This window comes from Rhineura floridana, chromosome 4 (assembly GCF_030035675.1).
Source record: "Rhineura floridana isolate rRhiFlo1 chromosome 4, rRhiFlo1.hap2, whole genome shotgun sequence".
NCBI lineage: Eukaryota > Metazoa > Chordata > Lepidosauria > Squamata > Rhineuridae > Rhineura > Rhineura floridana.
Genome location: NC_084483.1, coordinates 199693327 through 199719002, shown reverse-complemented (window position 1 = coordinate 199719002; position 25676 = coordinate 199693327). Strand labels below are relative to the sequence as shown.

At 42.1% G+C, this 25676-nt stretch overlaps 1 long non-coding RNA gene across 1 annotated transcript; it reads right to left on the bottom strand.

Annotated features, from left to right (window-relative positions):
- Positions 1–11443: 11443 nt before the first annotated feature.
- LOC133384536 (uncharacterized) lies at positions 11444–23512 on the bottom strand. Its single transcript, XR_009762607.1, has 4 exons — positions 23425–23512; positions 20057–20265; positions 14443–14619; positions 11444–12345 (listed from the first exon to the last, which is right to left on the bottom strand). It is a non-coding gene; the product is annotated as an uncharacterized LOC133384536 (long non-coding RNA).
- Positions 23513–25676: the final 2164 nt, after the last annotated feature.

Genomic DNA, 25676 nt, shown 5'->3' with positions numbered 1-25676 from the left:
CTTTTGCAATGGGTTGTAAAGAGTAGATCCATTGAAATTAATGAACCTACATTTGTCATTCTTTTCATTTCAATGTGTCTACTCTGAGTAGGGGTGGGCAATAAATTCAGTTCAGTTCGCATTTCAAGCCGAATCTATCAAATTCACACTTTCCAAAACAAAATGAGAACTGAAACTCAGCCATCCTTTTAAATTTACACTTATGTGAATTTTGCGATGTAGTTCACCAACCAATGTTTACCAAAAATGCATATGTTAGGGGGAAATGTGCATAAAAATGAATATATGAGTGAAAATAACAGCAAAATGGTGAGAAAATGCTTGCAAAGATGTGTACATTAGTCAAAACTGCCTAAAATGTGCTTATTAAGAGAACTTTGCACTAAAATGCTGCAGAATTTTCATGAGGATTTTTTTTTGTTTACAAAAATCACAAATTGCTGCAGAAATGTGAAGAACTGAAGTTAAGATTGGAAAATTGAGAAATTCAGAAAACCAAAACTGACAGATATTTCCATCCCTAACTGTGAGTAAGACTAGCATTGACTATTGTACTTGGTCCTTGAGTCCTTGAGAGGTGGAGCTATTCATGCAGGAAGAAACAGGTATAAGTTGATTGTCAGGACAAAGGCAGATGGCTGTTTGGCCAAATCAGCACCATACATTTAAAGCACCTTGATACCACTTTAAATAGTCATGGCTTCCCCAAAAGAATCCTGGGAATTGTAGTCCGTTAAGGGTGGTGAGAATTGTTAGGAAACCCTTATTCCTCTCACATAGCTGCAGTTACCAGAGTGGTTTAACAATCAAGCCCTCTTCCCAGAGCATTCTGGAAATTGTAGCTCTGTGAGGGGAAGAGGGGTTTCCTAACAACTCTAAGCACCCTTAAAAAAGTTCTCAGGATTCTTTGGATGAAGCCATGACTGTTAAAATAAGGGTGTGACCTAAGTCGGAGTGGGAAACCTCAGACCCAGGGGCTGAATGTGGACCTTCAGCCCTGTCTGTCTGGCCCTTAGAACTCTCCCCAGGTGACATTCTTCACTGGCCCCTGCTTCACACCCGCAGTGTTTTTTGTGTCCTTGAACTCTGACAGTGCCTCTTGCTTGTCCAGATAGAGGACTGACAGATATGTGTGAGTGTGTAGCAACTACCCTACCCTACAAAGGCAAAATTTGCATTTGTTGCTCTGCCCACTTTAGCCCCTGGCCCCGCCCACCCGCTGGCAAGTGGCCCTTAGAAGGTGGCCCACAAGGGAATGTGGCCCTCAGGATGAAAAGGGTTCCCAACTCCTCCTCTTAGTATTATTCCGGACTTGAGCAATCCAGAGGCTTCACGTCGCTTACCAATTGCAGAGGCCGATCTTGTGGATTTTCCGCTTTATATTGTGGATGCCAGTGATGTTTTTTGACATTAGGCTTTGAAAAGGACTCCAGGGGCTTCTATAAGGCTCCTCTAAGGGGAGGTGGGCTGCTAAAGCCCCTCCTTCAATTTTCTCCCACTTGGATTTTAATTCAAGCATGGGGAAAATAGCTGGCTTCCTTGATTGACAAAGTCTTTGCATAGCTCTGCAGGCAGAGATCTGGGGGGGGGAGAGGGGGCTTTGGCAGATGAAGGCAATATTGTTTTGCTTGCCAAAGATGCCCCACCCACAAGCCTCTTAAAACTGGCCTCTCCATTTCATCACAGGACTGGAGCTTTCAACCATATTTTGTATCTTGTAGATTTTACTTTTTGTGACTTTAAGGGTGGTACACTTTAAGGATATACCAAGAGAAAGTTATACTTTAATAATAACAATAACAATAACAGTAATAATAATATATCATTAGTATGTAGTCCAGAGTTTGCCAACCTGGTGCCCTTTCAGATGTTTTGGACAACAACTCCCATGTTGGTTGGGCCTGATTAAAGTTGTAGTTTAGGATGGGGAGAAATTCGATTCAGTTCTCTTTTAAAAGTGAATCTATCAAATTCACACTTTCCAAAACAAAATGAGAGCCAAAACACAGGTACCCATCAAAATTCGCACATATCTGAACTTTGTGATGTAGCTCTCCAAACAAACAGTGTTTACAAAAATCCATATATTAAGGGAAAGTGGGCATAAATGTGCATATATTAGTGAAAGTATACCAAAATGCATTGTATTAGGTGAAATTGCTTGCAAAAATATGTACATTCGTCAAAACTGCATACAAAATGTGTTTATCTGGAGGCAGTTACACTAAAATGCTGATGAATCCTCATGAAGATTTTTTTTAAGGTGCAAATTGCTGCTGAAATGTGGCGAACTGGACTGAGAAAATGAGAAATGGAGAGAACCATAATTAACAGATCCTTCCACCACTAGATGTAGCCCCAAACACTTAGAGGGCACCAGGTTGGTGTAGTGAATTATCAGAACATTATTGAGGGGTAGGTGAAATAATGTATCCATTCAAACAGCTCTGATGGAATTTTAATTTGGTGCCCCAGTTTTTCTTCTTTTCCCACAGACTTATTCATTTATTATTTTATTATTTATTTATTAGATTTACATCCCACCCTTCCTCCCAGTAGAATATTCATGAACGATATTTGCCCTAAGAAATCAGATACTGAAGCCTTCTCCTTACCACCAGTGAATGCCACAAAAGTTTGGGCTGAAAAATTAGCTTGCAAGAATCATATAGAATAATGAAAAATCTATCATTTTGCAGCTAAGAAAGAGGAAGAGGATTGTTTTGTTTAGCATTTGGTTTGGAAATGATGTATGAGTGTATAATAAAACCCTTATATTAAAAAAAACACTCTCTTTGAAACCAGCAAACATATATATTGTACTACCTTATCATTCATTCATTTTAGAGTGAAGTTTTAAAGAATTCCAGTGGCATGGTCGTAGTCTTGGGTTTTATATCATGTCGCTGATATATTCTTCTAATACTTTTGTTTAAAAGGCCTATTATTCAGCACGGTGTATCAAGCTATTCATTTTGGTACTGCAAGTTGAATGGTTTCAAGTAGCTTTGCCTTGCTGTGGGTATCTGGGCTTTGCTGAGAATAATAAATAATAATAAAATGTTATTTGTGAGTGGCCTATCTGTCCGAATTAACGGACACTCTAGGCGACGTACAACAACATAGTAAAATACAGTATACAAATCAAAAAGCCACAATCAGTAGTTAATCTAAAACCAGCCTTCAATTAATAGATCATAAAACTAATCCACCCCAGAAATCCTGTAGGCCTACCTGAATAGCCAGGTCTTTAAGGCTCGGCGAAAACCCATCAGGGAGGAGGCATGTCGGAGGTCCAAAGGAAGCAAGTTCCAGAGGGTGGGGGCCACGACCGAGAAGGCCCTCTCTCTGGTCCGCACCAGCCTCGCTGTTTTGACTGGTGGGACCGAGAGGAGGTCTTGTGTGGCTGATCTCATCTGGCAGCATAATTGGTGATGCTGGAGGCGCTCCTTCAGATAAACTGGGCCGAAACCGTATAGGGTTTTAAAGGTCAACACCAACACCTTGAATTGGGCCCGGTAAACAACTTGTAGCCAGTGTAGGTCTACTAGCACCGGAGTGATATGGTCACGGCGACGGCTATGCTTAATCAAGCATGCCGCCGCATTCTGTACCAGTTGTAATTTCACTCATAAAGATGTTGGGCTTCTAAGATTCATTCCTTTCATATGTATTTGTGCCAAGTCTGCAACCAAACTGCTCTGTTGTGATGGTCAAAAATCCCATAAATCCCTTCTGGCCATTCCTAGTAAAACAAATTTTCCCTGAATACTTTGAGGATCCCAGGAGATGTACACAATGTTTGAAAACATGTGGCAGATCTCCCTAGGTTGCAAGAGGATCAGGGCCACGGAAGAGGAAAGCCACCAACTTGGATGGTTTTAAAAAGGAATTAGTCAAACTCATGGAGGATAAGGCTATCAGTGGCTGCTAGTCATGACTATATTCTACCTCCATGATTGAAGGCAGTAAGTCCCTGAATACCAGTTTCTGGGAATCAGAAATGAGGAGAGTGTTGTTTGTGGACTTCCCATAGGCATCTGGCTGGCTACTGTGAGACCAGGTTGCGGAACTAAATGGGCCTTTGTCCTGATCCAGCAAGGCTCTTACATATTTTAAAGGGGGTTAGACAAATTCATGGAGGATAAGGCTATCATTGGCTACTAGCCATGATAGCAATGTTCTCCCTCCACTGTTGGAGGCAGTAAGCTTCTGAATACCAGTTGCTGGGAATCACAAGTCAGGAGACTTCTGTTGCGCTCAGGTCCTGCTTGCAAACTTCCCAAAGGCATCTGGTTGGCCAATGTGAGACCAGGATGCTGAGCTAGATGGCCTTTGGGCCTGATCCATAAGGGCTGTTTTTATGTTCTTACGGGCTACAACTCCCATCATGGCTCCTACTGGGAGGAAGGACAGGACATAAATCTAATCATCATCAGCATTATCCATTGACCATGTTCTAAAAGCACAAAAAAGCCAGTTGTCCTTGGTTAATGGTATGGTCAAAAGCCAAAAAAGAGAGTAAAGGTGGCAAGTGGTGTGTCAAAGCAAAATAACCAAGAAGAATGCAAGAAATATGTTTGGAAACTGGCAGTTGATAAAAACATCCACCCCAGTGTGTGACAGCTGTGAAGAAAATGAATTCCATGTTGGGAAACATTAGAGAAGGAATTGAAAATAAAGTGGAAAATATCATGATGCTTTTTTTAGAAATGTATAGTGTGAACACACTTGGAATACAGGGCAGTATCCAGCTAAACAGTTCCACTAGCACAAGCAATTTTGGTCACATAACGCAACTTCCCCTACCTCTCCTCTCCCCATGCACCCCCGAAATATGTTCTGGTTCCCCACCCCCCTTCTGGAGCTGATTTAGGGAAGTGCGCAGGAAGCATATAGGGAGAGGAGAGGGAGGGAAAATTGAGTTGCACAGATGAAAGCACTTGCCCAGCGGAACTGTTGAGATGGATACCACCCACTGTGTATACTTTGGGTTGCCACACCTCAGAAAGGAACCAGTAGAGCTGGAAAAGATGCAAAAAAGGGCAACCAAAATGATAAAGGGGGTTGGAGCAACTCCCCCATGAGGAAAGTTTTTTTGGGTTTTTTAGTTTTAAAAAACTACGTGTTTCGGGGTTTTTAGTTTTGAAAAAAGGCAAGCAAGTGGGGTTGGGAGAAGCATGATAGAGGAGTTTGAAATTGTACATGGTGTGGATAGAGAACATTTTCTCTCCCTCTCTCCTAATTGCAGATGGGTTAGATAACCAGGACAGAGAAGAGGAATTTTGCCCAGCGCATGGAATTTCCTACCACAAGTTGTGGGTTATATCATCACACCATACATTTAAAGCACTATGATACCACTTCAACAGTCATGGCTGCCCCCAAAGAATTCTGAAAACTGTCATTTGTTACGAGTGCTGAGGCTTGTTAGGAGACCTCTCACAGAGTTGCAGTTCCCAGGATTCTTTGAGGGAAGCCATGCCTCTTAAAGTGATATAAGAGTGCTTTAAATGTATATTCTAGGTATTACCTCAAAGAGCTACAATTCTTAAGAGTTTCCTCAGAAGAGGGATTGATTCTTAAGGGGAGTAAGGATCTCCTAATAACCCTCAGCACTCTTAACAAATGACTGTTCCCAGGATTCTTTGAGGGAAGCCATGATAGTTAAAGTGCTATAATACTGCTTTTAAACGTATGGTGTATAAGTGACCCTAGTAGTGACCACCGACTTAGATGACTTTACAAGACGATTAGATTTATGGAAGAAAAGGCTAACAGTGGCTTCTAGTCATGATGGCTGAATATACGATCTTCAGTAATGGAGGCAGTTCGAGAGAGCTATTGCCCTTATGTCCTGCTTGGGAGGCCTCTTATGTTTAGTAAGTCAAAGTGTGGGTGGTCATCATGCAAGTTGTTGGGAGTGAAGCACCAATACCTGTAACAAGTAAGTGGGGGCGATAGAAAGGCAACCTATTCTTCCCTCGCTGATTCCTTCTTTAGTAACAACTGGTTGATAGTTTTTCTCAGGCTTCACTTCCTTTCTCCTTCATTCTGTTAATTAGTGTGTGAGTGATGATGACTCTAATGACCACGTGTATGTCTGTATTTAGAATGTCTTTAATTCCCAGGAGTAAAAATTTTTCAAGTTTCTTTATTCTTTCAACCACCAGACTTACCAGAACACTCATTTCTGCACAACGCTGCAGTATATACCAAAACTCCAACAGAAAGAAGGAGCAAGTAGTCTGACAAACGCTTGGCCTACACAGAGGGACAAGTTGCTCAGAATAAAGAATGGGAACAGTTGCTTTAGATTTTTATTCATTTTTTAAAAACTTATTTGTCTTTATAATTACATGCATATCCCACTTTTCCTCCAAGGAGCTTAAGGTGGTGTACAAACATGGTTCTCCTCCTCCCCATTTTACCCAACAACCCTGTGAGGTAGGTTAGGCTGAGAGACAGTGGCTGGCCCAAAGTCAGCTAGTGAGCTTCAAAGCGGAGCAGGGATTTGAACCCTGGTCCCCCAGGTCCCAGTCCAACACTCTAACCACTGTGCTACATTGGCTCCCTGGTTCTTAAGGTGTTACACCATTGGCTTCCTGGTTCACCTGATGTTCTGCCACGTTAGTAGGGAGGAAATGACCATCACTGGGATACCTTGTGACCTGGAACGCTAGAGTAGATGGTTCAAATCTTCCAAAACATTCTTGATACTCTTATTCCTTGGGCATCTAAAAAAAAACTCCCAGTAGTCGTGTTTCCTAATGGATGCTTCACTTCAAGAAATGATGCATAACTTGAGATCAAAAAGACACTCTCAAGGTTTCTTCATTCAGTTCAGGTTAGGATTGAAATAAGTATTTGTTAAAGATTTGCTACCTACTAGGGATGGGATTTTGATTAAGTTTGCATTTAAAGCCAGATCTATCAAATCTGTGAAACAATGCAAGAACCGGGACATAGCCACCCTTTGAAATGTGCGCTTATCTGAATTTTGCAATGTAGTTCTCCAACCAAACAAAAATGCTACTGCTTCTGCTGCTACTACGACAATTACTACTACTATTACTATTACATAAATTTATGTCCCACCGTCCCTCTCAAAGAAGTCCAGAGTGACATATTACGGTAGAGTGTTCACAAAAATGAACATACTAGTACCAATAACATACAAAATGCATTATATTTGGAGAAACAAATGTGCTCATTAGCCAAAACTGCACACAAAATGTGTTTGTTAGGAGAAATTTGCCCTAAAATGCTGGATTTTCGTGAGGATTGTTTTTTTAAAAAAAAAAATATATCAGAAATTGCTGCAGAATTGAATTTAATATGGAGAACATTCATATGGAGAACCAAAAGTGACAGATCATTCCATCCCTACATAATGATAGGTGCACCACTAAAAGATGCTGTAGGGGAATGCTGTTGTTTCCATTTCTCAAGCCCCCCCTTCCCACCCAAATCACTTTTTAAACTGACAATATGCCACTCTTCAATGATACCCCAAATCTTCTGACGGAGATGGCTGTCTCAATCTGCCATGTGGTTGGAGATGGAAGACAGATGGAAGGCAGCGGGAGAGAGAACTATGTTCATTTTTTTCTCTTTCCAGCTATTGATCATTTGATGCAGTCCCAATCAACACCTTGTTACAGATGAGGCCATTGAGTGGAAGAGACTTAATAAATCTTCAACCTCTTACCGCAATTGTAAATGGAAATCCATTCATAACTGAAGTGTTAGTAAAGGGGACAGAACATGTGGAACTATTAGAATATACCTGGAAAATAGGAGCAGCCTTATACTGAGGAAGAGCATTGGGCTATCTAGCTCAGTATTATCTACACTGACTGGCAGAGGCTCTCCAGGGTTTCAGACAGGAGTCCCTTCCAGCCCTACCTGGAGATGCTAGGGACTGAACCTGGGTCCTTCTGCATGCAAAACAGATGCTCTACCTCTGTGCTAAGGCCCTTACCTAGAAAGACAAGTTTGCATGAAGTTGTGTCACTGTTATCTCCCAAATGGGTTCGTTGCCCGGTGCGCAGTACAGCCAAATGACCACATCCAGGTTGAAGGGTCCAACAAGCTTTATTTCATTCTGGCCAGAAAGAGGTGCAAGGCGATAATGCGCAAAACAAGCACATTCCTTATGGAGGTGCTACACTTTCATACATTGCAAGCAAAAATTCATGGCACATTCTAATTGGCCCTTTAGTGCCAACCTGTCACCTTTCCATTGGTTGACCTTCTAACTATGCCCTCCACTTCTTATGCACACGACACATTAATTTCTCCACCCATATCTGCATTCCAAGTTAGCCATTACAACAGCAGCTTCCAAGCACATATTTTACTGATAAGCTTCAGCAAGCATGTGACTTCTCTAGGCCTTGTAAAATTCAGTTTCTTCTTTTTGTTTTTCTTAAAAACGCTTGCTCTGAGTCATCATCACTGTGAAGAAGTCATTTGTGACCATAACAGTTCAAATCTCAGAGACAATGAAAAATATAGAAGGAATTTCTCTCCAGAATTATCCTCAGAATTTGGATTTTGGTGGTGGGTTATCTGGCTCTATAAATACTCAGTGAATATTTTTTGAATAATCCTGTTCAGCATCCACATTTGACATCCAAAAATGTTGCTGTAGCTGTCGGCATCGGGCAGTATCTGTCATCAGGAAGTATTTGACAGTATTCAACAGCTGAGATGTTAAGAAGATGTCAATGTGTGAAGCATCAGATATATAGCATTCAACATTTCACATTATTTGACTGAGGACAGGCAACAGAAACCAGAATTTGACAGCATTGATATGCTGATGCAATAGAATTGGCTACATTTTATGTTGTCTTCATCAATCCATTCATCTATTCAAAACGGGCAAATAATCAAATGTTGACATCATATTTCAATTTCAGTATTAGATTTCAGGGTCAAATTTTACCTGCAAAATCCAGATTTGGAAATTGGCCTGAATTTGAAATTTGGTGAAAGTCCATTCCAACTCTAATGCAAAGTCAAAGCTGCGTACACACCATATATTTAAAGCACATGACTTCCCTCAAAGAATTCTGGGAACTGTAGTTTACTGCTCACAGAACTGCAATTCCAAGCACCCTTAACAAACTACAGTCCACAGGATGTTTTTTTTTTGGGGGGGGGGAATAATGTGTTTTAAATGTTTGTTGTGTACTCAGGTTTACCACCCTGGAGTCCTGCAGGTAGAAGGGTGGAATATAAATTCAAAGTATTTTATTTATTTATTTATTATTGGATTTATATCCTGCCCTTCCTCCCACTAGGAGCCCAGGGTGGCAAACAAAAGCACTAAAAACACTTTAAAATCATAAAAACAGGCTTTAAAATATGTTAAAACAGAACATCTTTAAAAACATGTTTTTTTTTTTTAAAAAAGAAAAAGTTTAAAAACATCTTAAAAAGCAATTCCAACACAGATGCAGACTGGGATAAGGTATCAACTAAAGAGGCTTGCTGAAACAGGAAGGTCTTCAGCAGGCAACAAAAAGATAACAGAGAGAGTGCCTGTCTAATATTTAAGGGAGGGAATTCCACAGGGTAGATGCCAATACACTAAAGGTCCGTTTCCTGTGTTTGGTGGGATGGACTTCCTGATAATATGGTATCTGCAGGAGGCCCTCACCTGCAGAGCGCAGTGATCAACTGGTTATGTAAGGGGTAAGATGATCTTTCAGGTATCCTGGTCCCAAGCTGTATAAGACTTTGTACACCAAAACTAGAACCTTGAACATAGCCCAGTAGCTAACAGGCAGCCAATGCAATTCTTTCAGCAGCAGGGTGACTTGTTGGTGATAACCTGTCTCAGTGAGTAGTCTCAACACATTATATTATACTACTGTAGCTCGGATGGGTGAATCTGAGGCCAGGGGCACAAATGCAGCCCTCCAGGCCTCTCCATCTGCCTCTGGGACTATCCCCAGACTACACCTCCTCTTCCCAGCCAAACACCCCCTCTGTGAGTGCTTTTGCCTGTCTGGGTCGTATCTTTGCTTTCTGATAAATACCTCTTGCATGTCTGGCTGGAGAACAGAGGGGGAAGTGAGAGTATGTGTCAAAAATAGCCTCCTGTGCAAATTGACATTTGTTGCTCCACCCTCTTTTGCCTCTGGCTGCACCCACCACTCGCCTGTGGCCCCTGGAAGGCTTCCCAGAATGGAATGCAGCCCTTGGGATGAAATAAGGGTCCAAATCCCTGTAGTAGAGAACACTTTCGCTGTTCCGCAGGAGGGCTTTCTCCCATTTGCTCCCTCTTCACTCAGTGCTCCAGCCGCTGGTGAGCCAATCATTTCCAGAAGTGAAGGTTCTGTTCTTTGTAGAGCTCTGAACTTAGCCACAGTGTTTCCAAAAAGTTGTCAAAGTCCCGTCCTAAACGGGGTGGGGGAGTCAATATGCAATTAAGCCAGCTCCACAGAATGGGGATGTTCATGTGCTAGTTAGTTATTTGAATAACGGCAGCAGCCTGACGCTCTGAGCAATAGGAAGCCTGTCAGCTGCTTGAATGGGAAACGTTGATAAGTAATACCCCTGCAGTACTGGCAATAGCAAGCTGGGGGTCCTATTTCACTTTAGATGGGATTCATAACAACATGCAAAGTAATGATTTGGGGAAGAAATCCCCTGTGCATATATTAGATATTTATTTGTGTGCACAACAATACAATCCTGTGTCTGCTCAGACTTAAGCCTCACTAAAGTTAAATGGGACTTGTTGCGAGGTGTAACAGAGATGGGAAACTTCAGGCCCGGGAGCAAGGGTGGCTCTCCAGGCCTCTCTACCGGCCCTCGGGACTCTACCCAGGCCACACCCCCTCCCCAGCCACACCCCTTCTCAGCCCTGCTCTGCCTGCTCCATGGGTGATTTGTCCTGGCTGGAATGTGTCCTTACACCCTGATAAGGCTTCTTGATTTCCTGGACAAGAAAGTGTGGGGTATGTCAGTAAAGTAACAATGGTTGCTCCACCCACTTTTGCCTCTGGCCTTGCCCACCAGTGGGAGGTGGACTCAAGGGAAGTTTCCTCACCTCCAGTATATAACATTGCAACCTAAATCCTCTGGATTTCTTTCTTTTTTAAAAAATCTGCTTCTATACACTCTGATGTGTTTTTACTGCTGTAGGTTGTGCTTTTGTTTTAATGTTTTAATGAGATGTTGTTTGTTTTTTAGACTGTACGCCGCTTAGAGATTTTTTTGAAATATTAAATGCTATTTAAAAAAAAACAAATAAACAAGCAAATATGCTTGTTTATTTTTGGCAAGGCCAGCGTAACATCTGGGATGGGCTAACATGCAGTCCTTCAGGGTCTTCTAGAATTCTGGCTAGGATCAACTAATCAATCTGTCACAAATAACAAGAAACGTCATTATTAAGTTATTTTTGTTTTTATTTTTGCTGCTTTGCTGTGCAAATGTACTTATTACTGTGAAATCTGCTCTTACCAGAACAGTAGATTTCAGGAATGATTTTCTTTCATGTTAATCTTAAGTGAAAACTTTGAAAAATATCACACTCTTTTTTTTTTAATGTTGCTAAGAACTACTGACACTGAAGTTTCAGAAGGTTAATTGATAATGAAGATATCCCAGTCTAATTATCTTCCACTACTGAAGAGAAAGGACCAGCCGGTTTGAAGTGATCATGTCAGGCCACATCAGATAATGTGGATTATTTTTTTTACCTTTGCTTCCCTCCCAAAAAACCCCAAGCTCCTGATTTAATAAAAATTTCTAAGAATTCATTTCAAATAGATCACCTCATAGACCAAACTAGTTTCCAAAATGTTATTTTTCTACATTTCACGTGTAATCTTAACAGAACTGCAAAGATAATGGGGGAAAAACAACAGAAACAAACAACAAGCCAAAACAACACCCCGAAAATAACGAACAAGCTAGATTATACCAGCTCGTCATTACCCTAATATATCAAACAATATGAGCTTAGCTTAATTATTCCCTGTGAGACTTACGAAAACTAAGCACAACCTTCAATTTACAGCTGCTTGGTGCTGGGAACCTGAATTATTATTTAAAGTGGGGGGGGGGTGGAGAGAAGAAGAGAAAAAAGTTTATTTATTGTGACCTACACTCCGTTTTTATTCATCACGGAAAATCTGTATATTCACAAATGAGGGCTATTCATCTGCAGGCTGCTGCATTCTTTAGCTGTCTTGGGCTGTATCAGCTTCACTTCTTCAGCTTTTGTCTTCATCTCGAAGGCTCTTCATCCAAATTGTTCATCATCTTGATGGAGGAGGTTTATCTTGTTCAGCTGCAGCTGCATTCTGCTTATCCAAAGGGCTGAGAGATAGAGGAGAGAGAGAGAGAGAGAGAGAGAGACGGAGAGAGAGAGAAGAATAGGAAAGGGAAGGGAGCGATGGCTAGTACTCATGCAAGGATAATTTGTAGTTTCTCAATAATAATAATAATAAAAAATGAGGACAAGCTAATTACTGGCTTAACTAGGGCAGCCTGTGGATCCTCCATGTCAAAAGGACTAGAGTAATTATTTGCTATCAAAGCACATTCATGTTGTGGTATAAAAGAGAAGGGCCTGGCGCAAATGGATCTTGCTAATAAACAGGACTGAGAGGGGAGCATTATGTGTCTCTCTGGATGCAAGCACATTAACAAAGTGACACAGAGCATAACTCTGAGCCTGGAGAGAAGAGGGGGGGTGGAGGAGGAGGAGGGGGGCAGGAGGAGGAAGACTGATAATTACCCCTATCTCCTCCTCACCCCTTCTAAGCCTGGCTTCCTCTCCTCTTTCTTTCCCCCCTTTGTACAAGGGCTAGCAATCTGAATGCGACCCGTCGGAAGGACCAAGGCAGGCTATTAGTGACCTCTGTTCCATTGACAAGGTGGCTACATTCTTAAAAGCCCCATCTCTTGATGTCAGGCAGGTCACATGAGCCCAGCCAGAGTAGCTTAAAATGGTCCAGGAAACACTTCAACTTTAAAGATACCTGGAAGGTCGGACCGGTTTAATGCAAGCGGATGCATCCTAAAGAGCGTGCTCCTGAAAGCGTGGACAAAAGTTGGGTTTATTTAATGTTATGTTTTTGTTCCTCTTGTTATTGTTCACCCTGTGGTTTGTTATTGTTACTTTTTGTTATTATTTAAAAAAATAGTCTCATGTTTTCACAGCAGAGAAAAGAATACAAAAATCGGACCATGTGCATAAATCTGCACAAATTTGAATGGAAGTTAGTCAAGATGAGAAGAGAATGTGGTGGTGTCTGATTTTTCACTCGAGGAAAAATCAGGTCAGGCAGACCACAGCACAGGTGTATTCTGTACATAGGAACATGGAAGCTGCCTTATACTGAGTCAGACCATTAGTCCATCCTGCCCAGTACCATCTACACTGACTGGCAGCAACTGTCCAGGTCTTCAGAGAGGAATTGAAGACAGGAACTTTTGGACGCAAGGCAGGTGTAGACGTCAGCTATAAAAGAAGGCAAGGAAGACCAAGAGTAAGGGTGCAATCTGACTCGTATTTACACCGGGCTGAGGGAAGTTGGATATGGTGAGCCCCCGGGTGAGCCAGCAGGGTCCTGGCTCTGCTGGGTTCCACCAGCATAAGCTGTTCCACCATTAACCATTAAGCAAAATAAGCACGTGCTTAGGGCACCAAGGGAAGGGGGGCACCACAGAGTTTTTTTCCCTTAGCTATCATGCCCTTAACTCTCAACTCTTTCACTGCCACACTCGACTTTAGTTAATTTTTTTTGTAATTCTCCTTGTCTTCCGCGTTCGGCTTTAATCTGAATTGTTAAAAAAACTTTTTCTTTGGTATGGTGAGTGACTAAAGTTTAAAAGTTTGAAGGTGTCAGACATAGACCTAGAGTTCAGTATGTTTGACTGTCTTACCAACGTTTTTCTGCATGAATTTCAGTGTTTTTTTAATCATTATAAATATATATGATCCACGCATAAAAGAGAAATGCATAAAACAGTATTGAAAATTTGCATTTTTTCTGTTGCCCTAGTTATAAGTAAATAATTTGCTTATATTGCTTACTGCTATTTAGTGTTAAATATTTTTTTTTTTAAAAAAACAGTATTTATTTAGTATAGTTGTGGGGTCTGGCCTGCAAGAAAACTGAATTTTCAATCTCTTATTTCACCTTCAGCACTTATTGAGTCTTAATGTCTTGTCAGTTGAGCAATGGAAGGGCCGAGGGGGGCACCATTGTTGGCCTATGCTTAGGGTATCAGTTGGCCAAAAAAGGGGCATTCTGAGGGCATGTCAGAAGAGGGGCTGATGGGGGATTTACACAACATCCAGTTTCCATTTGGAGTGCTCCTGTGGGTCCCAATCCAGGCCAAAGTTACACTGAGAAAAAGGTCAGTCTGAGAAAATAATTATAATGGAAGTCAATGGGGAGCGCTTACTTGCTGGTAGAGGTATTCATGGGAAGCGGCTTTTTCTTTTCCGTTCATGTGAACAGCTCTCGGCTGAGCCGATGTTTAGCCAGTGGCTCCCAAATGGCAAATGGATGCAGTGGAGCTTCCCTCCTCCTCCTCCTCCGCCAGCACCTCTTCCTCTGGCTTCCCATGAGTTGAATTGCTCTGTAAGGAAGGAGGACAATTTTGTTCAGTCTGCATTTTAAATCAAACCAGCCTAATGTGCAGTTTCCAGACTTGAATCGGTACACGGTTTCTGCATTTCCCCCTTGAAGTACAATTGAAGTAAATTTCTCCCTTAAAATTGCATATTTTTATATGCAAGTTTTTTTAAAAGACAAGACTGGCAAAATTTGGAAAAGTTAAGGATTCCGCACTTCCCTTAAAAAAAAACTTCATATAAAAATGTGTATTTTATGGGCGAAATGCATATAAAACGTACTTCAGGGGGAAAATGGAGAAGAGATTAGATTTTCGGGAGAAGTGCATGTCAAAACGCATACAATTTAAATGTGACTGTTTTGTGCAGAAAACGGGATGGAGAGGGCTTATGATGAAGCGCATGCGAAATTGACATGGAACACAGAGAGCTGATCAGTCTGAGCAAGAAGAAAATTGCTTTTCGGTCCCAAACAACGCAATCAGACTCTAAGACCTGCTTCACAAATGCAAGCGACTGCACAGATGGCTGCTCAACATGTAGGAGAAAAGACCAAACAGTTTGCCGGATTCTTTTGGTGATAGTTTGCGATGGCAGGAAGCTGCTTTATACTGAATCAGACCATTGGTTCATTTAGCTCCAAATTGTCTACATCAGTGTTCATTCTCGGACATTGGCTGTGCTTGCTAGGCTGATGGAAGTCATAGTTCAGTAACATCTGGAGGGACAATGATTCATTGCATCTGGTCTACATTGACTGGCTGTGGTTTTCAGAGCTTGGAAAAGTTACATTTTTAAACTACAACTCCCATCAGCCCCAGCCAGCATGGCCACAGGATTGGGCTGATGGGAGTTGTAGTTTAAGAAAGTAACTTTTCCAAGCTGTGGTGGTGGTCCAGGGTTTTAGGTTTTAGGGTATTATGTACACCGCCCAGAGAGCCCTTGGGCTTAGGGCGGTATATAAATTAAATAAAATAAATAAATAAATAGGCACAGACTCTTGCCCAGCCCTAACTAGAGATGCTGGGGATTGAACTCGGGTCGTTCTGCATCCAAAGCATGTGCTCTCTCACTGAGCTCCAGCCCTCCCTTAGGACTATTAATAGGTGGACAATATATGGAGCAAACATGAAGGCAGGGGCACCCACACTGCTCCAGGTCATGCCTAAATAGGGCATAAACAACTCCAGACCTCCTATGATGAGCTTTGAGCAGATGCTGAAAGGGGTTTGGGCCCAAAGGCCCCCGACACTGTGAACGCTATGGGGAAGAACCGTAGATCAGTGGCTGAGCCTCTCTTTTGCATGCAGAAGGCCCCAGGTTTGATCCCCTGCATCTCCAGGCAGGGCTGGGAACATTCCCAGCTTGAAACCCTGGAGAGCTGCTGCCTGTCAGTGTCAACAATACTGTGGATGGACCAATGATCCAGTTCATTATGAGGCAATGATGGACCAATGACCTGGTTCAGGATGAGGCGTCTTCCTATGTGCCTTTGGAAGAAATGGCCAAACACTGATTCAAAGGAAAGAGAGAAGTGGGGAGGAGCAGATGAAGAAGAAGGACCCTTCCAGCCAGAAGGCTTGTAAAATAACTCTAAATAGTAAACTGAAAACAATGATTACTGCTGTTGTTTATGCTGACATTAAGAAAGTCGTTAACCACCTTCCCCCTGGATTATGCTGCTGCAGCCGGTGTGCCAGGGAAAGGTGGCAGCATTATTTTTTTTTAACGATTCAACATTACATTGAAATGTCACAAGAGTGGTGACATTAAAGACCCAATGCATGGGGCAAGCTTTATGCCTTAATATATGCTGCTTGGCACACAGATCCCAGAGAAGTGGGGGCTGCTTGAAGCACAGAGAGCGCCTTCTACTGATGTAGCTGCTGGTAGAGATCCCTATCCAATTGTTAGGGCACCAGCCTCTACTGACCTTGTGCAGGCCTGTCTTGCAGCTTTTTGAGTTGGATGGTCAAATGTTTAAAAGACAGAAGCAGGGTATATTTGTTGTCGGGAGGGAACTAGAGGCGGGCGGTATCATTTTTGTCTGGAAAACTTAAGAAAAGCTGGTGAGAATATCAGAAGAGCGAACAGGGAAAGGTCAAAGGGGAAGCCAGATGCCAGGTCCCCCCTCTTCCATTTCTCCAACCTGAAAACTCTGGGGCCTCAGTCTTGCAGAGGTGTGCTGCAGGAAGAGTGGTTTCCTGGACTTTTGCAGAGGTTTTCAGTAACACCCTGTGCTGAGAGCAACCGTAAACCCCCGGTAGTATTTCAGAGGAAATGGACAGCATTGACTGAAAATTAACCACAGCAGACCCTGGGCCAAATAAATTCCAAGAACTGTTTCTGAAATCAAGTGCACCCCCTTGTCTGCATTTGGAGACCTGTCTACACTTTTTAAAAGATGCAGTAACAGCAGCAGGCCAAAAAGGAAGGAGTGGTCCGGGACCAGGGAAGGGAGAATGAAATGAAATAAAATAAAAGCAAGCTAGGCAAGTCAGCCACCATTTCTTTATGCTGACTTTATACCTTATTAATTACAGATTGTTGTTGTTATGTGCCTTCAAGTCGATTACAACTTATGGCGACCCTATGAATCAGTGACCTCCAAGAGCATCTGTCATGAGCCACCCTGTTCAGATCTTGTAAGTTCAGGTCTGTGGCTTCCTTTATGGAATCAATCCATCTCTTGTTTGGCCTTCCTCTTTTTCTACTCCCTTCTGTTTTTCCCAGCATTATTGTCTTTTCTAGTGAATCATGTTTTCTCATGATGTGTCCAGAGTAGGATAACCTGTTCCATCATTTTAGCTTCTAGTGACAGTTCTGGTTTAATTTGTTCTAACAAATTGTTCTAACACCCAATTATTTGTCTTTTTCACCATCCATGGTATTCGCAGAGCTCTCCTCCAACACCACATTTCACATGAGTTGATTTTTCTCTTATCCGCCTTTTTCACTGTCCAGCTTGCACATCCATACATAGAAATCAGGAATACCATGGTCTGAATGATCCTGACTTTCGTGTTCAGTGATAAATCTTTGCATTTGAGGACCTCTTCTAGTTCTCTCATAGCTGCCCTCCCCAGTCCTAGCCTTCTTCTGATTACGGGTAGGGATGGGCAAATCTGACAATTTCTCAGTTTTTTTTATTTTTCCCATATTAAGTTCAGTTCTCCACATCAGGTTGTGTGTTTGTTTTTTTAAAAAAGTCCCGATGAAAATTAATCAGCATTTCAGTGTGAATTTTTTCTGGTATGCATATCCAAGGCTATGTTCTGAAGGCACATGAGGCCAGCACCCTGCTGAAGCTAAGCAAGGTCAGGTCTGGTCAGTGCCTGGAAGGGAGACCACCTGGGAACCATATGTAAGCCGCCTTGGGTTTCTATCATGAAAAGAAGGTGGCGGGCAAATGTAATAAATAATAATAAATGATATGCAATTTTGGCTAATACATTTTTGCAAAGCAATTTCCCTGCAGCCAGGATGGATGGGTAATTGTTTTCAGTACTTCAGGTTGCAGAAAGGGGAGCTGTATCCCTGAGGAGAGGGTGTGGCCCTGATTGAGAGACTTGGAAGACTGCATTTGGCCCTGGGTCTGATGCTCCTCACATGTGCTCTGCTCCCATGAAGGGCGATGTCATGTTTGAGGGGGCCAATGGCGAAATGCCCTTGGGTGAGTGCCCTTCTATGCCCCTTGCTGATTTCAGTGTCGGGTGGCTACAAGCCACCTTCTTTAGTCTCCAACCATTTCCCAACACGGTATCCCACTGGAGTGCTGTAGGAAATTTAACATGGTGGCTCATTGACCCACCTATACAACACAGGGTGCCTGAGGCAGGAGTCAGAACTTCTGGGCCTGGTCAGGGCACTAGCATCCTGGAGGTTGCCTAAAGATGCTGGGCATGGATACTGAACTAGCCTTGGGTGAATGGAAAGTGCCTTGGAGCACATCTAACCCTCCAGTGCTGGGGAAGATGGGCACTGTAGTGCTATAATCCAGGGCTGAGAAAGCTCAGGCCCAGATGCCAGATGCAATCCTTCAGAACTCTGTTACCTGGCCCTCAGGATGCTCTGTAGGCCACTCTTGCCCTCACCAGCCCTACTTTGCAACCTCCTTGTGTGCTTTTGCCTGGCTCGGATATGTCCTTGTGCTCTGATAATGCTCCTTGCTTACCTAGATGGAGGATAGAAAGGGGTCTGTGTGTGCTTGTGCATGTGCGCACATGTGTGTAGAAACTAGCATACTCAATACAGGTAAAAATCACATTTGTGGCCCTGAGCACTTTTTCCTCTGGCCCTCCCCACGACTGGCATATGGCCCCTGGAAGGTTACTCAGAAGGGAATGTGGCCCTCTGCCTGACAGTGTTTCCCCATCTGTGTTTTAATCTTTCAGGGGATGTTTGTCCACGATTGCTGATCCTTTAATTGGAGGGTCCCTGATGCACTTCCAAGGAAGCACAGGATATTCCCCGCAAACATAGTTAGGGGACCCCATGGTTAAGCTGTTGAAAAAAGCCTTTTCAAAAACTGTAACGCGCACCATGGTTGAATCAAAAGCTGCAGCCTTTGCAGCTCTCCTGTTCCCTTTTCCTGAGGTAACTTAACTCGGTAACATTCTCTCTAGATGGCTATAGCTCTCTAATGGGAGGTTGTGTAAGCGACTGAGGCCAAACGCAGGCATTAATTACAATGAAAAATCAGTTTAGGGCAGGCCACAACTAAATTGGAAGCCAGGTCCTCTAGGTAAAACAAAAAGCCTGAAACAGAAGCTTTAGATTTGATTACAGGGCAATATAAGAAAAATGTGCTGTATGTTGCCTATTATTAAAGTTGCTTTTGGGCCTGTGTGTTTGCCTGCCTAAGGGATTTTAATAAATATTAGTAATAGCCAGCTGGCTTGCTAGGCCTTTTTGGAGTCCCCCCTCCCTGTGTGTGTGGGGGGAGAAAGGAGGGGGGGTACAAGGCAAGGCTTTGCAGAAGAAATGTAAGTTGCTGCAGACAAGCAGTTTTTGGAAAACATTTGATGACAGCAAAGTTCACAGACAGCACCTCCTTTAAGGACCCGGTCCCTTCCTAGGGGCGGGAGAAAGGGGACTTTCTCAAAAAGAAAGGAGGGGGAAAAGAATCTGTGACAGTTTGTTTTTGATTGTTCTTGGTGACAGAAGAAACAAATTATATAAACTCTGTTGCAGTACTGTGTTAAACATAGGGATGAGAGAGAAATTCAATTTTGTTTGCATGTTAATTATAAACTACCCAGTTCACACTCAGGGGTGTAGCCATCCAGGGTCTCGGTGTGTGTGTGTCTTAGACCCCTTACTTTTTTGAGAGCCAGGTCCCACAGGGTCCGTTATGTCTCCAGCATCCTATGAGCCAATCAGCATGAAAGGGAGTGTGTTAGCAACTGAGAAGAGTCTTCTAACATGCTTCCTTGTTGTTACCTGCTCACTGGAGCCAATCAGAGTGAAAGGAGTTCCTATTAGTTCCTACTTCAAAAAACCAAGTTGTGGATAATGAGAATTCTGGAATTCTGGAATTGCAGAAGAGACAGTGAATCCTGATGATAGCATCCCATCTACATCATCAAGCGGTTTGGTAGCAGCAGGAGATAACCGTGTAGGCCCTGAGTTCAGTAATTCAAGCAAGATCTCTGTCAGTGAGAAAGGACAGTCAAATGGTGGCAGTGATAGAGAAGCAGAAAGCAGTATTCAAGCCTGGTCAGATTATTCTATAACCTTAGAAGGTTGTATAATCTTAGTAGGGGGCATGGCTGTGACTATCATGAATTCACACTTTCTGAAACAATATGCAAATTGAAATGCAGACATCCTTCAAATTTTAAACTTTTCTAAAAAATATGTAGAAAAATGGACATCTTACAGAAAAATGTGCGTACAAATACAAGTGAAAACAACATACAAAAAACATTTATATTAGTGAAGAATTGTATTAGTGAGACTAGGATACAAAAAATAGCATACATTTTTACTGTGGGCTGTTGACACCTGAGACAGATATTTTTAGATCTCATCCTATTTTGTGATTTTAGCTTGTTTTTAATGGGTGTGTTATAACATACCCTGGGACCTCTGGGTGAAGGGCAGGTAATAAATGATGATGATGATAGGGAAAATTGCTTGCAAAGTGTGTATATTAGTCAAAACTATACAAAATGAGTGTATTAGGAGAAATCACTCTAAAATGGTGAATTTTCATGAGGATTAGTTTTTTTAAAAAATGCAAATTGCTGTGGAAATGTAGAGAACTGAATTTAAGATTGGATAAATGAGGGACTTAGCAAACTGAAATTGACAGATATATCCATCCCATGTTAAAAACAACTGGTCCAGACTAAATTCAATGGTGTTAAAAAGTAGCTGTTAAGAATTCCACAACCTCAAGGTAATGTCAACTCTGCAGTGCTGATGGGAATCAGCCCGTATGAATATTATCAATATTACAAGTGCAAAAAGCAAAGGATCACAGACTTGGAAGGTTCCCCAAAGGTCATCATCTAGCCCAATCCTGAATCAGTGTATTTCCTGCATCAGCAAGGGACTGGACTGGGCAGTCTTTGAAGACCCTTCCAAAGCAAATGATGTGAACTAGCCCTGAGAATGATGGACAATCTCAACCATGCTGTAGGTTGCACAGTAAAGTGCTATGTGACAGCTGCGCCATCTGTTCAGAGCTCCTGTTTGTTTTTGTTTAACATGGCCTCTCATTCTACTGCCCTACTGTCAACTGCCTCTGAAGCCTTTCTTCTGGTGCAGTAACATGTCATTGAATAGATCATGATTTGGACATATGGTGGCCTTCACTGAGCACATATGCACTACACATTAAATTGGGTCATGTGAGGGTTGTGCCTATGCCTTCGTTGCACAGATTTATTTATTGCAAGTACAGAAGGTGTGTGTGTGTGCTTATAGAATTCAAATTCATTTAAAACAAGAATTTGAGTGAGGAAGTGGAAAAGTGGTAGTGATTAGGGGTATTCCTCTCCACATGCTTATCTCATTTCAGAAAAATAAGTATCCGCATTCAATTCTCTTCCAAGGGTGTGTATGTATATTTTTTTCTAGAAAGGGCAGTGAAATCTTGATTCACTGTCTTTGTCATAGTTCTATTATTCCTTTAAGAAACATGCACTGTCCCTCTCTGAGAGCCTGTTCTGTAACATAAGCATCAACCACAGCGCATAACGTGCACAAAAACTAACTCTGCAACTTTTCAGGTGCAAATGCTTTAAGCAACGCTAGCAGCACAAAACTCTTTCCCATTTGGGCTTCAAGCTTGGAATGTTTGCACAGTAAAAGCCAGTCATATCACAGAAGAAAGGCACAGGAAGACAAGCTCAGAGACAGAAAGAGAAGGATGGGAAGCAGGACACTCATTCAAAACATGCTATCGGTGACTGGCAGGGCCTGTGGGTGGCTGTCCTGAACTGTAGACCTGGAGTGTTTTCCAGCTCATTCCTGAACCAGGATCCTCCGACTGCAGTTGTCCATGTTCTGGTGACTTCCCATTTGGACTACTATAAAGCACTGTGGGGCTGAAGTTGGTCTGGAGGCTGCAGCTAGTGCAGAATGTGGCTGCTAGGCTACTAAATGGGGCAGCCTGATAGGACTATGGTCACTGGTCCTGAAAAACTGCCAGTGGGCTCAGTTCAAGATACTAGCATATAAATCCCTAAATGTAAACCTCCTGTATCAACCACCTAGGACCTTACAATCAGCAGGTGAAGTCTTCTTGGTGGTGCTGCCATCGGGTGCTGCCCAGTTGGCATTGACCTGTGACAGGGCCTTTTCAGTGGTGGCTCTCCATTTGTGCATTGCCCTTTCCTGTGAGATGCATCTGTTTCCATCATTATTGCCTTTAGGAGGAATTTGAAAACATTCCTGTTTACCCAGGCATTTGATGGCTGAAGGAGACCGTTCCTGGCAACCCAGAGATCATTGGATGAAGTAATCATTTTAACTCTGTTTTTAGAATGTTTTAACTGTTTTTAACTCTCAGTTTCTCTCTTTTTTTCTAACCTTGTTTGGTTCTCCACATTTTCATATCAGTTTGTGGTTTTTTTTAAAGTCCTCTTGACAATTCAGCAGCATTCTCGAAAATTCAGCAAATTTCTCCTAATACACACTGTCTGAATTATTATATTATTATTATCTTTATTTATACCCCGCCCTTTTTCCAAACTGGAACTCAAGGCAGCTTCCAGATAAAAATACGTACATATCATTAAGAACCTATAAAAATATAAAACATATAAACATATAAAATCAGCACTAAAACAGGATTAAACTATTAAGATGTTAAAACCAATTAGATATACACTTAAAATACAATTTTGCCTAATGTACACATTTTTTGCAAAGTCATTATCCATAATATAATGCATGTTTGTATGTTATTTTGGCTCATCTGTGCATTGACATGCACACTTTAGTATATACAGTTGTGCACGTTACCTGGCTGGAGAACTGCGCTGCAAAAACTTTGAATTTCAAAGAATGGCTGTGTTTCCGTTGCATATCATTTCAGAAAGTGCGAATTAGGTAAATTTCCCTTTAAATGCAAACTGAATCAAGTTTCTCCTTCACCCCTAGTTGATGTACCCTTGCTGGTTTTCTTGTTTTGAGAGCGATTGGTAGCTCTGGTTCCTTTGCACTCAGAGCAGTGGTGGCGGATCCCTTAGGGTGAATGGGACACTGCCCACTGGCCTCAACCTACTCTCAGCCAACCCCAACCTGCCTGCCTTCTTACTTGCAACCAGTCCGGGGGGTAGTACTGGTTTTCAACTTACTTCTCCTTAGCCTCAGTGTTGCCCTTGTAGAACTCAGCAGAGAGGAGAATGGGGAGGAAGCTGGAATGATTTGTCTCCACTTGCCATGGGCTCTGGGTCTGCCTCTCATTGGCTGCTGAGCAGAACTTGGAAAAGTTACTTTTTAAAACTACAACTCCCATCAGCCCCAGCCAGCATGGCCACTGGATTGTGCTGATGGGAGTTGTAATTCCTTTTCTTTTTTGGCTTTGTGCTTATGCATTTAAATCTAGATTATTTCTTTTGTAATACTGAATTTATTTTACATTTGTGAAATGGTTGGCTTTTGTCCTGTTTGAATGTATGAGGTTTTGCAGACTGACTTCTCTGCCCTATCCATTTTGTACTTGGATATTTTGAATGTTTGTTGTAAGCCTCTTTGGGCACAGCTTGCTGTGGAAAGGCTGCATAGAAGTAAACTCAATCTATCAATCAATCTAGCTTCAATCAATCTGTTCTGGGAATGTGGGCAGGGATCGGTATTTTGGGACAAAGTGCTGGGGGAAATTAGCTCTATTATTGGAGGAAGATTCATACGAGACCCAAAATTATGCTTATTGTCTATGCTTTGTGATGAAAATGCTGAAAAACCTTGAGATGAAAGGTTTGAAAATATTCATACCTTATGTAATTTTTATTTAATGGTAGCAGCCTGGTTAACAATAGCCCAAGGACAGAAGGATGTTTCATATTTCACAATGGATATGTGGCATAAAAAGGCTCTGTATATACTTACAGTGAAAAAGTTAACTCATGAACTTAAAACAACCAGGGGGGAAGCAGCGCCCAAGAACTTTGCTGCCATTTTGTGGCCCTTCATATCCTGTATGGATAGGCATATCATGTGTCATTACTTCCCAATGAGAAATAGGTTTATTTGGAAGAATCAATAAATTTCTGTATGTATCCCCCCCCAGTTATTGTATCACCTTACTGTGAACAGAATCTTCCCATGGAATTGGTTTTTGTGTATTGTGTTTACCAGACTGGAGTGTTTCTATAACTTGTCAAGGATTATCAATACCTTGGCACAGTCATTAACCAAAATGGAGACAATAGTTTAGAAATCAGAAGAAGGCTAGGACTGGGGAGGGCAGGTGTGAGAGAACTAGAAAAGGTCCTCAAATGCAAAGATGTATCACTGAACACTAAAGTCAGGATCATTCAGATCATGGTACTCCTGAGCTCTATGTATGGATGTGAAAGTTGGACAGTGAAAAAGGCGGGGAAAAAATCAACTTTGAAATGTGGAGCTGGAGGAGAGCTTTGTGGATACCATGGACTGCAAAAAAGACAAATAATTGGGTGTTAGAACAAATTAAATCAGAACAATCACTAGAAACTAAAATGATGAAACTGAGATTATCATACTTTGGACACATAATGAGAAGACATGATTCACTAGAAAAGACAATAATGCTGGGAAAAACAGAAGGGAGTAAAAAAAGAGGAAGGCCAAACAAGAGATGGACTGATTCCATAAAGGAAGCCACAGACCTGAACTTAGAAAGTCTGAACAGGGTGGTGTATAACAATTGCTACTGGAGGTCACTGATTCATAGGGTCATCATAAGTCAAAATAGACTTGAAGGCATATAACAACAACAGGCAAACCTAGTGAATTCTGACTTTCTGAAACCATAAGTGAGCCTAAACCCAGCCATCCTTCCAAATCCGCACTTCTCTGAATTTTGCAAAGCAGTTCTCTACAAAAATGCATATACTGGGTAAACTCTACATAAAAATGCATATATTAGTGAAAATGCAGAAATGCACAGATGCTGTTGTAGTGCAGAAATGCACAGATGCTGTTGGAGGTCATTGATTCATAGGGTCACCATAAGTTGAAATCGACTTGAAGGCACATAACAACAAAACATTTGGAACTTAATAAAGCTTTTTTTAAAAAATCTGGCTTCACTTGTCATTGGCTCTGGCTCCACCTACTCCTGGCTTCCAGCCTGCTAGCCTGCCAGTCCTAGTGGGCACTGGGCCAGTGTGCTATTTCTCTGCTTCACCAGTCCTTGCAAAAAGCTGTTGCCGCTGAATGGTCTTTCAGCCAAGGAGAGGGGAACCAGGCTTCTCTAGGGAGCCATGATGGCCTCTCTTGTTAGCCCTCTCCAGGCGCTCAGTTTGAATGGGCGAAAGGTGAACAGGAATGAGCAGGTCTAGCCTTGTCTCCCTCAACAAGGACTCATGTACTGGCCCCACCAGCGTTGTGAAATATTTTGTGA